This window comes from Podarcis gaigeae, assembly GCF_964106915.1.
Source record: "Podarcis gaigeae genome assembly, chromosome: 1".
Lineage (NCBI taxonomy): Eukaryota > Metazoa > Chordata > Lepidosauria > Squamata > Lacertidae > Podarcis > Podarcis gaigeae.
In genome coordinates, this window is record NC_139678.1 from 54,608,166 (window position 1) to 54,622,364 (window position 14,199).

Sequence of the window (14,199 nt, forward strand, 5' to 3'; positions counted from 1 at the left end):
AATGACTTTAAAGTGTTCATTCGAAAGGTGCTGTACCTAATAATAATAACCTCCTGCAATTTTATGAGCTGCATATCTTGAAGGCCTCTTTTCCTCCCACATATGCACATTTATTCATTTTAGGCCATATTTTACTTATTTCATGTTTTAGTTTTACCACTAAATAACGATTCAGTATTGTGTATACATATATCAAAGAAGATTTATAAGATACATTATTCATGTTCCACACCAAGCACTTGAGTCTTTAATTATAAAATAAGCCTTTTGAAAAACATAGCGTATTTGCCCTTCAGCTATGTCTACCATGCGGAGGCATACAGGGAAAGCAGCAACATTGGAAAGTAGGTTGTAAAAACACTTCAGTAGCTGGGGAACCTAGATGTATACTGTGGGTCACATGGTGTTTGTTTCTACAATTTTAAATCATTCAGAATTGGCATCCCCATTTGTACTTTTCTAAGGGCATGTTTGCAGAGCACCAGCCATGTCTTCTTGGAAGTGTCTATGTGATTACAGCTTTGCCTCTTGTACCGCCACAGCCAGTTTGGTATGAAAGGTGTGCGTTGCATCTTAGCTGTCTGAAGGATGAAGGCAAAGGGAGTCAATTCTGGGAAGAAAGAACACATAGCAAAATATGGATTGTAGCTATGGCAACAACTTTAAAGTTATTCGACATGGAAAAGTAAAAATGTACTGATGTGCGCATAAGAAGAGCCTTGTTGGAACGGTTTGAAGGACTGTCTAGTCCAGCATTCTGTTCTCACAGTAGCCAACCAAATCCCTATGGGAGTCTGCAGGCAGGATGTGAATGCAACAGTACTCTTCCCACTTGCTATTCCCAGTGAATGGTAGACAGTGACACAGTGCTGCTGACAAAACAAGAACAAAGAACTTCAAAGACTAACAATTATCCAAAACCCTGACAGGACTAATACTGTACAGAAAACAGTCCTTGATTTTGTATTCCCCAAAGAGGTTTCTGTTTTCCTGCCTTGTTTGCAGGGCACTATATAATTTCCATATGTTGGGCTTACGTTATTGTTTCAAGGTGGCCAAGGGAGGTGTGTTTCCCTCCCCACTTTCATTCATTAAAACAGTTCTCTGTTAAGTATTTATCATTCTGCAGTCTCTCCAGCTACCTGTGCTTCCTGGTCTAAAAAAGACCCATAGGAAGAGGATGCCTTCCCCTTTGATGAAGAAAGATGAGGAGGGTGGTTATCAAATGCTTGAAACTGGTGCACTCCCTGATTTTGTTTGGAAGAAAGGTCATTTTCCTTAAAAAGAACTCAGTCTCCTTAGCTTTCTGACATTACAGGAAAGTCTATCAGAAGACACCTAGAATTTTCCAGAAGTGGAGACACTTAGGAAAGCGTAGACCACCAGAGAGGAGAATTGTAGAATGAAAAGGAGACACTTAAACATCACAAAAAAAAAAAAAAATCTCAGCCACTTCAAAAGCCTTCAGAATTTCAGTGAAATGTTCTAGACCCATTGATAATTTGCAAATACAATTCATTTTCTCATTAAATGGTGGTTTTAAAAATCAGATTTTATTGACACAGCACTAGTAATGAGATTGCCAATGCTGTGCTTAAGAGCTGGACTACGCAAGGAACAGAATAAGTGTAAAATCCGCATATGAAAAAGAGGACCGCACCACTTTGAACCATAGGTGCTCTTCTGCCCACTGTAATGAAATTGCCCGGCAGACCAGAATGGAAGCTTCTGACTCCAGGTCCGACCACAAGACTCTGCCTACTAGTGACCCACTGATTGAATGGTTCAAAAACTAGGCTTCTGGCAGGCAATCCCACCCTGCAATGTAACCAGTTGGAGTGGCCCCACACATCCTGGCTGCCCAAGGTGATAGTGACTGACCTTCGAGGGGCCACAATTGCCACCCATTCAAACCCATGGTCCATATTAAGAAGCTCTGTTGATATTATAAATGAGAAAGAAAACGAGTAGGTTACATAAAAATAAAGTAAAATGGTTTATTCTCTAATTAATTCAAACCCATGGTCCATATTAAGAAGCTCTGTTGATATTATAAATGAGAAAGAAAACGAGTAGGTTACATAAAAATAAAGTAAAATGGTTTATTCTCTAATTAAACTGAAGAGGAATATCAAAGAGGATTCCTCATTCAAGTGTGGCCATGTGGTGCTTAGGTCCCCTTCTATCATAGGTGCCGGGACCAAGGGGCCCTGGGTGCCATAGCTCCCACAACATTTTAAAGGAGGGGCCAGGTACCCACAAGGTGCAGCACAGCTACATGTGCATGGCGTGGGGTTGCATGTGCTACATCATCATGCCCCCCTGATGTACACACACTATGTCACCATGACCCGCTATGTGAGCGAGTGACATGAGCATGCTGGCGGCATGATGCTGTAGCACACAAATGCCGGGGGACGTGATGACATAGTGCGCACCTCCCTCAGTGTGTGCGTGTGACCTGGTGATGGCGCGCGGCCCTGGGTACCCATGGTCACACTTCTAGGGCAGTGTTTTGACAATCATAACACATTCTGTACAACAGCACATCATATCCAACATGTGCACAGAGGAAAATGGCCTGCTGTTACCTTTCAACCACCCAGAAAGTAAAAGAGTCTTTCAAACTATTTCTGGAAAAACAGAGCCATGAGGAGAGAATTACTGGTCAGCACACAGAGGATGTTTGAAATACAACAACTAGGTTGCTATTACTGAGGGGGCTAGGACGTTGCATCAGGTAATTGTGAAAATGGGCATTTTGTTCTACACAACATTATCTTCCATGCTTTCTCCTTATCAAATTATATAGAGGACTTAGTATGACAAACACACAAGAAATGGATTTCATATGTTAATTGTGTTAAGCATACTGAGATCACAAAGAACACTAAACAAAAGAATTGCTAAAAAAAGTTGGGATTTTGCTTTAATGGCAAAGTGGACATACTATATGGGAAAAACAAAAGACAGCAACAAGATACCTTTATGTTAAATTGGGAACCATTTTTTGGACATTGCATAAAAGCATATTGCTTTTCCAATCAAAAGGTGGCCTTGGAATATTTTAAGATTTTATATGGTACAGATGCTTTAGAGTAAATAGCATAAATGATTGACTTTATTTATACTTTGGATTTTTGTATGTCTGTGGTTTTTGTGTCTTTTCCCCTTTTATTCTGGTATTGTCAAAATAATATAATAAACGAAACAACAGGTGGAAACAAACCAGAATCAATAAGCAGTAACTAGAACGTCTGCAATATATATACACACACAAAACAGCAGAGGAGCAATGAGAAAAACAAAGTGATGGTGGATAAATGAAAACGACTTGTTTATCTTTAGGACAAGGACAAGCACCATGCATACTAGAAAGTGGCTTCAGACATAGTTATGTGAAGGTAAAAACAACAAAGAGACTTGCCGCTTCATAACGACTAACAGATTAATTGTTGCATTACAGTATATGCCATAATAAATCTGTTAAAGTGCTACCAGACTCTTTGCTATTTCTGGTGCAACACACGCAATTATCCACCCTGAATTATGCACTCAAGTGTTCTGAAAGCAACTTCAAACATTGTGCATCAGTCTGAAGCTTCCCACAGAGCACAGGCAACAAGCATGGAACACACACCCTGCGATATATGAAAGGTCACAACCTTCCACTCTTCAGGACAGGAGAAACTGCATATTGTTGGCTGCAAAAGAGGAATAAAACGAAGCAACTTTGGAGGGAAAGAGAAAGCAGAGGTCTGAGAAAAGGTGGGTGGAATCTTGGCGGAAATGGAGTGGAAGTCAGGGAATTCCTAGCAAGTGTCCTGTGCTTTTAAACAGGTCCATTAAAGGATGAAATTGCACCGCCAATGTACCAAAACCTGTTCTCTAATTCCTTGAGAGTTTTATTCCATCACAAAAGAGGTTTCTGTTTTTCTTTGTCATTTGTGGGGCACTTTAGGATTTATTTATTTATTTGTTTTTTAAAAAAGAATTTCTTTAAAATTTTGATAGGTGTGGGATTCAACTTAGTTTACCTCACTGTGTTTGTGGGCTTTTCTTATTCTTCCCATAAAACATCCCCCCCCCCCCATAAAACACTTCTTCATAATTTGAAAAGCCCTGTGGGAATTCTTCTATATGTATTTTTTGTTTAAATATTGTTATTTTTTAAAAAATCCCTCTCTTCAACTAAAAAGGTTCCCATAGTATAGCAATTTACATATCACTACAAATAAGCAGACATTACTTCATGACACCTTCCCATATGCCTTAATTGAAGTGAAGGAAGCCAGAGAGGGTGGGTACTACTCATCAATTTTGTTTTAAAGGAAAGTATTTCCTTTCACCATTTTTTTAAAAAAATATAAATAAATAAAAAGACAAAGCCTTTCCGCAGTTAATTCTTTAAAAGAGTTTAAAAAGAAGAAGAATTTTTTAAAAAACAGAGTGCTAGTAAAAATACGAGTCAAGATAGCCAAGGGGAGAATGGCAGAGCCAAAGGCAAAAGTTACCAGCCATTTGCCCATGCAGTTTGGAAGTGAAAGGAAAGGGTGGTGTAGAATAGAAGATACCAAGAGACAGCTATGCAGGAGTAAAGTTAAGCAAGCTTGAAAGTGGAAGCTAAATAGCCCGTGTTTCTCCAGTCTCTGCAATGCAGGAGATCTGCCTCTGCACCAAAACAGGTAAGTTGCAGCAACACAAAAGAATAGGCCTGGATAGTTCCACACAACACTTTCCAGTATGTAAGAGAACGCCTCTCCCTCACTGTTTTTTCTATGCTTGCACAAACAGAGATTTGAAACATGGAGAAATTTATTCTTTAACAAAGGGGTGCAAAGACTAAAAATGGCAAGAGCATCATTAGCAGCATTGTTGGGCTACTCGGAACACATCATATTGAGGAGTAAAACTTGTATATCTTTTATTAAAAAATCTGCATAAATAATTAAACATGGCTTCTGGTATAAGTTGGCCTAAATAAAGGATTTGAATGTGTTTCACCACTTACTAATCAAGCTGAGTCTTCATTCCCCTTGATGAATACAATCTCATGCACCCAGCTAAATGATACACTGTGCTTATGTAGCCATGTTTTGATTAGGCACAGATGCATTTAATTAGCAGTTTGTTTGATCAATTAGAAAATGAACCCTAAAGTCACCTACTTGCGTAGATCTGCTTTGAACAAGAATTTTAATCTTAGTGATGACTCCTAAAGAAATGAAGGGGAAAGAATATAATTAAACCATTAGCACATGGGGGGAAAGCCTTTGCTAGGTGCGAAGCAAGGAAAGCAAAGAAAGCTTTAAATGCTAAACATATAGATTTCCAAACAAAGCAGAGAGTCAAGTGGCTCATGGGGTGCGCAATGGGATATGAAGCTCTAAACTGAACCCCCATCATTAGTTCTTTGAATATTCTCTCAATCAGTAATGACCGACTGTGAAATTTTCACAAGTGCTGGGAATTGATTTTCTCTCCTCCTACTGAAATCAATGGTGAAATTCCCATTGACTTCACCACTGGAGCAGAGTTAGATCAATATTTGAGTGCTCTTGAAAATACCATCTGACGTAAACATCATTATTATGTGGCTACAGAATTTATGGTGTTGCACCTTCACTTTTCATGGGTATTTGAATTATAAAGAAGTTCCAGATTACACCAAATTGTTGTTATATTTATGTATGTAGGACTTTACATAGTACCAGTATGACAGATGCCAGTCCTAAGATGCACACAATATAAAATAGACTCACTGAAACGAGACATAGGAGAGACTTGGAGGCATGGGTAGACAGGAGAAGAATGAGTGATTACTTAATTTCCAAGTACTTTAACTTAGTTACAATAGCAACTGGGAGCATGGAGACCCCCTATTCTCATCACAGAGCTACAATTTCCAGAATGGTTTAACACTCAAACCTGCTTCCCAGGAGATTCTGAAGATTGTAGCTCTCTCAGGGTAATACTGTACAATCATGCTGACAACACTCAACACCCTTAAAAACTACAGTTCCCAGAATTCTTTAGGGGAAGCCATGACTGTTTACAGCGATACGATACTGCTTTAAATATATAGTGCACATGGTGCCTTAGTTTGTACCAGAATTCACCATGATCCAGTTCCTTAAGTATCCTTAGTCACTTATTGGAATTCTCGCCTCAAGGAGGCTCACCTGGTACTACTAACTTCATTAATATATTTTCAGCACTAGGCGAAAAACATTTTACTCAAGTTCCCATACCTATTAACATCTGAGGAGATTTTTTTTACCCCATAATTTTGTAATTGTTTGTATAGACTTGTATTACTATTCTGCCATTTTAGCATTCAAGACAATGTGTAGTGAATTATTGTATTAAATGACAAAATATTTATCCTACAGTATACAGGATTTAACTATAGAAGGAATCCCCCCCCCCCTGTAGTGCCTTTAAGTCCTCTTATTTTCTTCTTCTTTCCTCTGTAATTTGGGCTCTGGTGTGATTATCAATTTATAACAGTAAAACCAAAGTGTGGCAAGATTAAATCAGCTGTGCAGATACACACAAGTATTTTGTTGCAAAGCTGAGAATGAACCAGCTGGGCCCCGTTAGAAAACCATTAAAAAATCATTCCTACCTGGACACTATTTTCTGAGGTGATGCTCACTTTTTCTTTGATAGCATTTAAGACCAGCATAGCTCCTCTTTCTCAACAAACTTTCTTCAACCCTGAAACCTTGATGCTACTAAGTTTTTTGTTGGGCTCCCCCCCTTCCCCCCGAGGAGGACAAATGTAATATTCCATACTGTTTGCCTGCACTGTTGGAGCATTTTATTAAACTGGTGTTTTTATTTTCCCTGAACGTCAAACTGGCAGCCTCTAAAATTCCCTACTCACAGGCTGTCTGCAAAAAGTGCCCTTTACTGTCGACAAAGGTGTGTCTAGAATAAGCACTTTTTCACCCTCTGTTGGGAATGGTTTACTGCTGCCAAGTTGAGGGAGCAGATGTACTTGGATCACAGATAAAAATGTGGACAGAAGAGGAAATTCTATTTTAATGGAGGAATATACAGTAGTTAAGGTATAGAATATTATGTATTTATTGATTCAGTTTATATCCGCCGTTCATCCTGAAGGAGCCCAGGGTAGAAAATGCAATGACAACAACAACAACAACAATTCAAAACATTATAGAAATAGTTTGAAACATTATTTCAGGGTTGCCAAGCACAGCATCTTTTGGCCATCAAATGCCTGGTTAAACAGGAATGTTCTTACCTTCTCCTGAAAGTCAATAATGAGGGAATTCCACAAACAGGGAAGCACCACTGAAAAGGCCCTGTCATGGGTCAATTATTGGTAGGGGCACCAAAAAGGCCTCACCTGATTATTTTAGGATTCAAGAAGGTTGATACAGAGGAAGGACCTAATTTGATATATTTGTGTCATAAGCCATTTAGTGTTTTATATGGTAATACTACCACCTTGAATTAGGCCTAGTAGCTCACTGGCAGCCAGCGCAGTGCTTTAAAGACCAGCAAAACATGGTCCCATTGGGCTGCCCCACTTACTAGCCTAGCATCCACATTTATAGCAGCAGTCTTCAAGGACAGCCCCCCATATAGCAAACTTCAGTAGTCCAGGACTGTTTTGGAAGGGATATTTTATTAATAGTTTTGAATGATATTGTGAATGGTTCCAGGGCTGAGGCTGGAATGTTAAAGGCTGAGGCTGGTGAGCACCTATAAAATGCACGTGCTCAGCCTTTGGGGCCTTTTCAGAAGATAACAGAGTTGTTCTGCCTAAGTTTCTGTAATTGCAGATAGTATTAATTTTCTGGCCAGGCCTAGTATAAAAACTTTCTCTCCATGCTCCAGGTTCTGAAGTGTTGTAAACCAAGATTTTGGCACAGCTACCCATGACCCCAGCCTTGTAGACCACTACTATTAATTAGAAAGACAGAGTACATTGTATCGCAGCGCCCTTCACCTTTAAGCTAAAGCATTAATATTGGCTACAATCCAGTGCACTCCAATCCCACTGAGCACAATAGAACTTATTTATAAGCAGACATGTATAGGATATTAAGATTTCACTGTTAGTAGAGCTCAAGTCCCCTGAAGCCTGTCATCAGTTATTCTGGGACAAAATTACTGGGCTGATTTCAGAGCCTGGTCTCCTAGGCCATCAATGCAGATGCTGCAAAATGCCCAGATAGGAACCAAATATATTTGTCCATGAACCAAATATATTTGGAAGGGTTTTTATAAGTAGAAATGTTTATCTATGGGAGAGATATTGGGGGACTTGGCTATAAATAGATGCCATGATTCCTACTGCATTTTTGCTCTTATAAATTTGCTCTGTCATCTCAATGACAATCCAAAGATGTACCCTCAGGTCTGAGGAATTATTATGGATTTGGACTGAATGCAAAGGAGGATGCAGGATAAATCGACATGTTAAATTGTTTCTGAAAGCTGCAACCACTAAATCAAATACTAGGTTGCTAAGGGAGATATGTTTTTCTATTGTTCACTAACCTGTAGCAAGTAAATAAGATAATAAAGAGGAAAGGGAAGCCTTAGTCACAGATGGCCTAGCAATTAAGTAGAGTGAGGTGGTTGCCTTGGGCAGCTGATTTTGGGTGTCATGAAAGGGAACAATTTACGATTATTAATTTTTTACTGCCAGGAAGTGGTAGAGACAAGAGATTTTCTTTATCGGGTGTCAAAATAAGTTGACTGGTCTTAGTAACAGGGAATGTGATGTGGAGGGGGCATTTTCTGTTCTGTCTCAGCCAGCAACTTTTACTGGGCCAGTCTTCATCTTAGCAGATGTGTAACATGATTAGAGTGGTGAATGTTTAATGCAAATCAAATATGTACATAAAAAGTAGCCTTTGCACATATCAAAACAATCCAAAAGAATTTCCTCCTTTATAGTTGGAAACTTTATTGTTAGAAATTTACAATATAGTCTTAGAAGGTTACTGGCTGTTCAACAGCATAAAAATAAAATTGCATTTCTTTGTATGGCATTGTTGTAAATGGAGCGTGTTGCTATTGTTGCTTAAATGAGTCAGTGAAATTATTGTGGTGGACAGGGGTTTGAGAAGTGGCTTTTCATTCCAGGATTCTTTTTCAGTTTCTCTTTCAATTTCAGATATACAATTCAACTGATTATTTTTTCCCCTCATCTGCTAATGATAAAAAGATCTTCACTGATCAAAATTTGCCTCTTTATATCTCTTTGATGTGCAAGTACGTTGCGTGTTTGCTCATCTTAGCATTTGTAGAGGCACAATTGAAAGTTGTTATTGCTATTTTTAAGGAGGGAAAACCAGGAATCAAACTTCTTACCTGCATATAACTGTCTAACGGTGTTTTATCTGCGCATTCCATAGCCAGTCTGCAGCTGTTGATCCTGTTGGAAGTAGGTCAGAGGAGTAACCCTTTGACTCAAAAATGCCAGTCATGTTCATTCCCCAGATATGACTCATGATCCCTGGAAGCAAATTCGACAAGCAAACTGAAGTAGAAGATGTTAGAGTTACAGGATGATTTTGTGGAATGAACATTTTAACTGAATAAACACTGATAAATTGGGGCATCATTTGATTGCAGATTAATCATCTTATTTAATCAAAGCTAGCCATCTTGGGATGCATATGGAGTAGACAGCAGGAGAAAGAGCATATGTCCTGTGTGGGTTGCTGTAGCAAGTCAGGGTAGAACAAAAGGGGAACCAACACAAGGTTTTGTGCCTAATGATGTTCTCTTGCAGAGTGACCCCAAGTAATGCAAAGTGTTCTTTTTGCCTGTGTTTTTTGCTGACCATGCTCTCCCCAGCATATCAACTCCAAAAAGTCGTGGGATATGTATATTCCTAGGAACCTGAAATCTCTATGAACAGACAAGCACCCTGCAAAACAACACATTCACAGGCATGCTGACAAGTTTGATTTACATTCTGAGGACAAGCAGAATCTCTTGGGGAAATGATAATTCATAATTCACCTGAGCATTAAGGGCCAGATAATTATGAAATTTAAGAAGATCACTACTTTCTCCACAACCTTAGCTTATTTGATAGTCCCCTTTTCAGGATATTTTTCAGGATATAGTGAAAGATTGACCCCTGACTTGGAACAGCTCCAGCCAAACTCCACGTAGGTGTAATGTAAAGATAAGAGTGTTATAATTCCAGTCTCAAGCTTCTTCTTAGATTCTGACTCAGTTGAGTTCTTATACAGAGAAATTAGGTATGAGCCTTGAAACTTAATGACACCCTTAAAAAGGTAAATGTGCGTACCTAACACCCCTGAGCGTTAAGTCCAGTCGTGAATGACTCTGGGGTTGCGGCGCTCATCTCACTTTACAGGCCAAGGGAACCGCCGTTTTTCCGCAGACAGTTTTTCCGGGTCATGTGGCCTGGATGACTAAGGCGCTTCTGGTGAAACCAGAGCAGTGCACGGAAACACCATTTACCTATTTATCTATTTGCGCTTTGACGTGCTTTCGAACAGCTAGGTTGGCCAGAGATGGGGCCGAGCAACGGGATTCGAACTGCCAACCTTCTGATCGGCAAGCCCAAGAGGCTCAGTGGTTTAGACCACAGCACCACCCGTGTCCCTTTAATGACACCCTTAGCCACTGTTAAACTTGGATTCGGGAGGTAGGACCCTCAGTGCAGACTGACTGAAGATCCGCCTATATCCAAAGCCACCAAGCATGAAATCTCTTGAAGAATTGCCATGCAATATACACAAATCTCCACAGTCTTCTGGCACAGCTCCAGTAGTCCTGCCAGGAAAATATTGAAGAATGATGAAGTGCCAGACTGCAGGCTAAGATGCTATTTCTTTACATTGATCAGGGAAGACATAAAACTGCATAATGTATATGACAACAGTGTCTCATACCGAATGCAAACGAACTGTGAAAAAGACTGTGAATTAAAAGTGGAGACACCATATGTACTTTTCTTTGTTTATTTGTTTGTTACACAAGAAAATCGTTGGTAAAAACCAATTTAAAAGAAAATAACCCAATATAGGCAGGAGACCTGGTAAGAAGATAACAATGACTCATTCCATGCCTGGAACTTGTTAGTCCAAGTTGGCTGCTACTTAGAAGTTCTTTATCATTCAAAACACCCTCCCGCTGTCTCTGGGCCTGCTTCCTAACTTTCCTTGGGAACTTTGATTCGTGAACATCTTCCTACTCATTGAATAAATGTACTTATAAACCAGGGTTGCCATATTTCAGAAAGTGAAAATCCAGATGAAAAAGTTGTTGAGCTTTCTTTGCAAAATCTTAAAATATTGACTTTTTTGAGCTAGTTTTAAAGGAAATTTGCCAAAATCTAGACTTCTAACATGGGTTGCCATATGTCTGGATTTTCCTGGAAATTTCAACGATTTCTGCCCAGACACTGTTTCCAACTGCTGTATTCCATCTACGTCTGGGAAATTCAGGACATATGTCTGCCCTGTTATAAATTACATTTACCTTGTGCCTCCTGGTCAACTGTTAGCTGAGGTCATCTTCACCCTTTAGCCCTTGTGAGTTTTATGTTATGACCTGTTAGGACAGGGCAAAGAACAAGAAAGGGTAGAAGGAAGAGAGCATGCAAAAATTGCTGTTGCAAACTACAATTGATGCTACAGGAAATGGAGGTGCTGTGCAATTCTTCTTACAACTGATCTGAAAATGACTCATGCTCTAGATTTCAGTTCCCATAACTTCTTTTGGGGCTTTTTGGGTTGCTAATATTGTTATAGATCTGACTCTCCCAGGAAACTCAAGCCCCACTATTTTATTGACAAAATATTTAAGGGTTGGGGGTTGGGGTTCTGCTCGCTCACCCCTTGTGATGTTATTTTCTCTGGAACAGATAAGATATTGATTTTAACATGTTATTCTAGGTTCATCAACATGACACCCACAAAATATATCAATAAATATCCCTTCAAAAATCCACAGTGAATTAGAGACTGTTGGCTCACCCTCTCCTACAATGAACATGGCTCCTTAAACATGGCCACATTTCATTGGATGCTATAAGTGGGCACACACTCTTCTGTTTTGAGTGGTGCAATGGCCATACTGTGTTATGCCACAGTCCCAAATAACAACAGCAACAATGTAGTGCTATGCCATGCCCCATGACACTCAGTTTGTAACTGGCGCCTACAGCACTCTTTCCACATTCCAAATATGCCTCTTGCCCAAAACGTTTGATGACTCTGTGTATATTATATCCAGTGCTATATTTTTTTTGAAAAAGAGGTGCCAGAACTCATTATGAACTTATCCTTGTTCTTTTAGAATGGCAGTAGTGCTCACCTAAAAGGTACCAAAAGTGAGTTCTGGTGAGTCCAGCTGGGGAAAAGCCCTGATTATATCCCATATTCTGTGACTTTGGTAACATTCTGTGGCTTTGGTAATGTTAACGTTTTGTAAATAATACCCATTGCCAGCTTTTAATCTGAAAACAATTCATATTGACTTATAGCTTTTAATATTTCCTCATAAACCATGCAAAATATCACCCAACTGCTTTTCTTTTTCTTTTTGCATATATTGGTATGTGAAAAGGGAAGCCCTTACCCCAGCAGTGCACCTTCTGGTATTTAAAACAATCTCTCACAGCAGGACGCAATAGCACTTGAAATGATTAAAACGAGCACTAAAATGTCATTATAGACTAATGAAATCCTGTCATCAAGCAACACAGGCAGGGCACTTCTGTCAGACTCTAGAAGTTGCAATAGACACCTGGTCTGAACAAAGACCTTGGATTCTTATCTCATTATACATGACAAAGCCATTTTTCACCTTCTCACCCCTTGCTTTTTCCTGTAAGACCTATTGCAGTCGTTAAGAGTCGTCAACAGGCTCATCACAGCTATCTGCCAATCACCCATTCCCACCCCCCTTCTGAGTAATACCCCTCCCCACCTTCTCACTATATAGAAGGGTCTGGAAACTTCTGTTTCAGTGTATCTGAAGAAGTGTGCATGCACACGAAAGCTCATACCAAGAACTAACATAGTTGGTCTTTAAGGTGCTACTGGAAGCAATTTTTTTTGTTTTAATAAAAATGAAGAAAGTGAAGTTGAAGTTTTGGATAAGGAAGGGAACTAGGGGGACTAAGATCAACAATATTTCCCCTTCCCTTCCTCCTACTCCCACCCCCATCTACTAACACAGAATGCGCTGCTTTATCTGAAAGAATATGTTGTCCAGCATAGTGCCCCCGAAGCAACATATTTATGGGATCCTATTCTATCTGTTCCGGAAGAAGTTTCACTCAACTTAAAGGTACTCTGCTACTTATGGATCCATTACTGACCCTTGCTTAGTTTCCCTGTATGGACAGAAATAACATGGTTTTAGTCGCCTATGCCCTGGAAATCTCTAGGTTGCCAGATTATTAACTGGGACCAGAAGATCTGAGCATTTTACACAGATTCTAGCCCAAGTGCACTGGCTGCCAATTACTTTCTGGGCTCAATTCAAAGTGCTAGTTGTGACCTCTGAAGCCACAGGACCCCAGGACCCAAAATACTGCCTTTCCACACATGAATCAGCCTAGACACTGCAGTCATCATCAAAGGCTTCTACTTTATGCTTCTGCTGAAGCATAAAGATGGCAATAGCTCAAGAATGAAATCATAGGTTTCATGTTTTAGTTATTGGATTGTTCCTGGAAAAAAATATCCTCATGAGCATATGTGTGAGCATATTGCACAAGTGAATGACTTCCATTTCAAACCTGTAATCTGCAGAACCAGACAGCTTCTACTCTCTTGTTAAAAAAGCAAGCAGTTCAGTTGCATAACATATCCTTGCAGCTTCATAGAATACAGCATATAACTCACATGAGCAATCTTTTGCCTGGAAAATGTGCAATGGATAGGGATGGAAGGAGCTGCCCATTTTGGTTCCCTCAGTTTCTCATTTTTTTCCTATCTTAAGTTCAGTTTTCCACATTTCTGCAGCAATTTGCACTTTTTATTTTTAAAAAAACATGAAAATCCATCAGCATTTGGCAAATGTACATATTTTTGCAAGTGATTTCTCCTACTATAATGCACGTTTTATGTTATTTTCAACTAATATACTCATTTTTTATGCATACTTTCCCCTAACAGATGCATTTGTGCTGACACTGGTTCATTGGGGAGCTATATCTCAAAA

The 14,199-nt window shown here is 39.5% G+C and overlaps 1 protein-coding gene and 1 long non-coding RNA gene across 8 annotated transcripts in view; one reads left to right on the forward strand and one right to left on the reverse strand.

Annotated features, from left to right (window-relative positions):
* LRRC4C (leucine rich repeat containing 4C) overlaps positions 1 to 14,199 on the forward strand; it is a 616,943-nt gene that overhangs the window by 559,700 nt on the left and 43,044 nt on the right. The gene's annotated exons all lie outside the window — the stretch shown is intronic.
* On the reverse strand, positions 230 to 14,010 carry LOC310851195. Its single transcript, XR_014567615.1, has 5 exons — positions 13,881 to 14,010; positions 11,506 to 11,577; positions 9,355 to 9,499; positions 5,169 to 5,215; positions 230 to 610 (listed from the first exon to the last, which is right to left on the reverse strand). It is a non-coding gene; the product is annotated as an uncharacterized lncRNA (long non-coding RNA).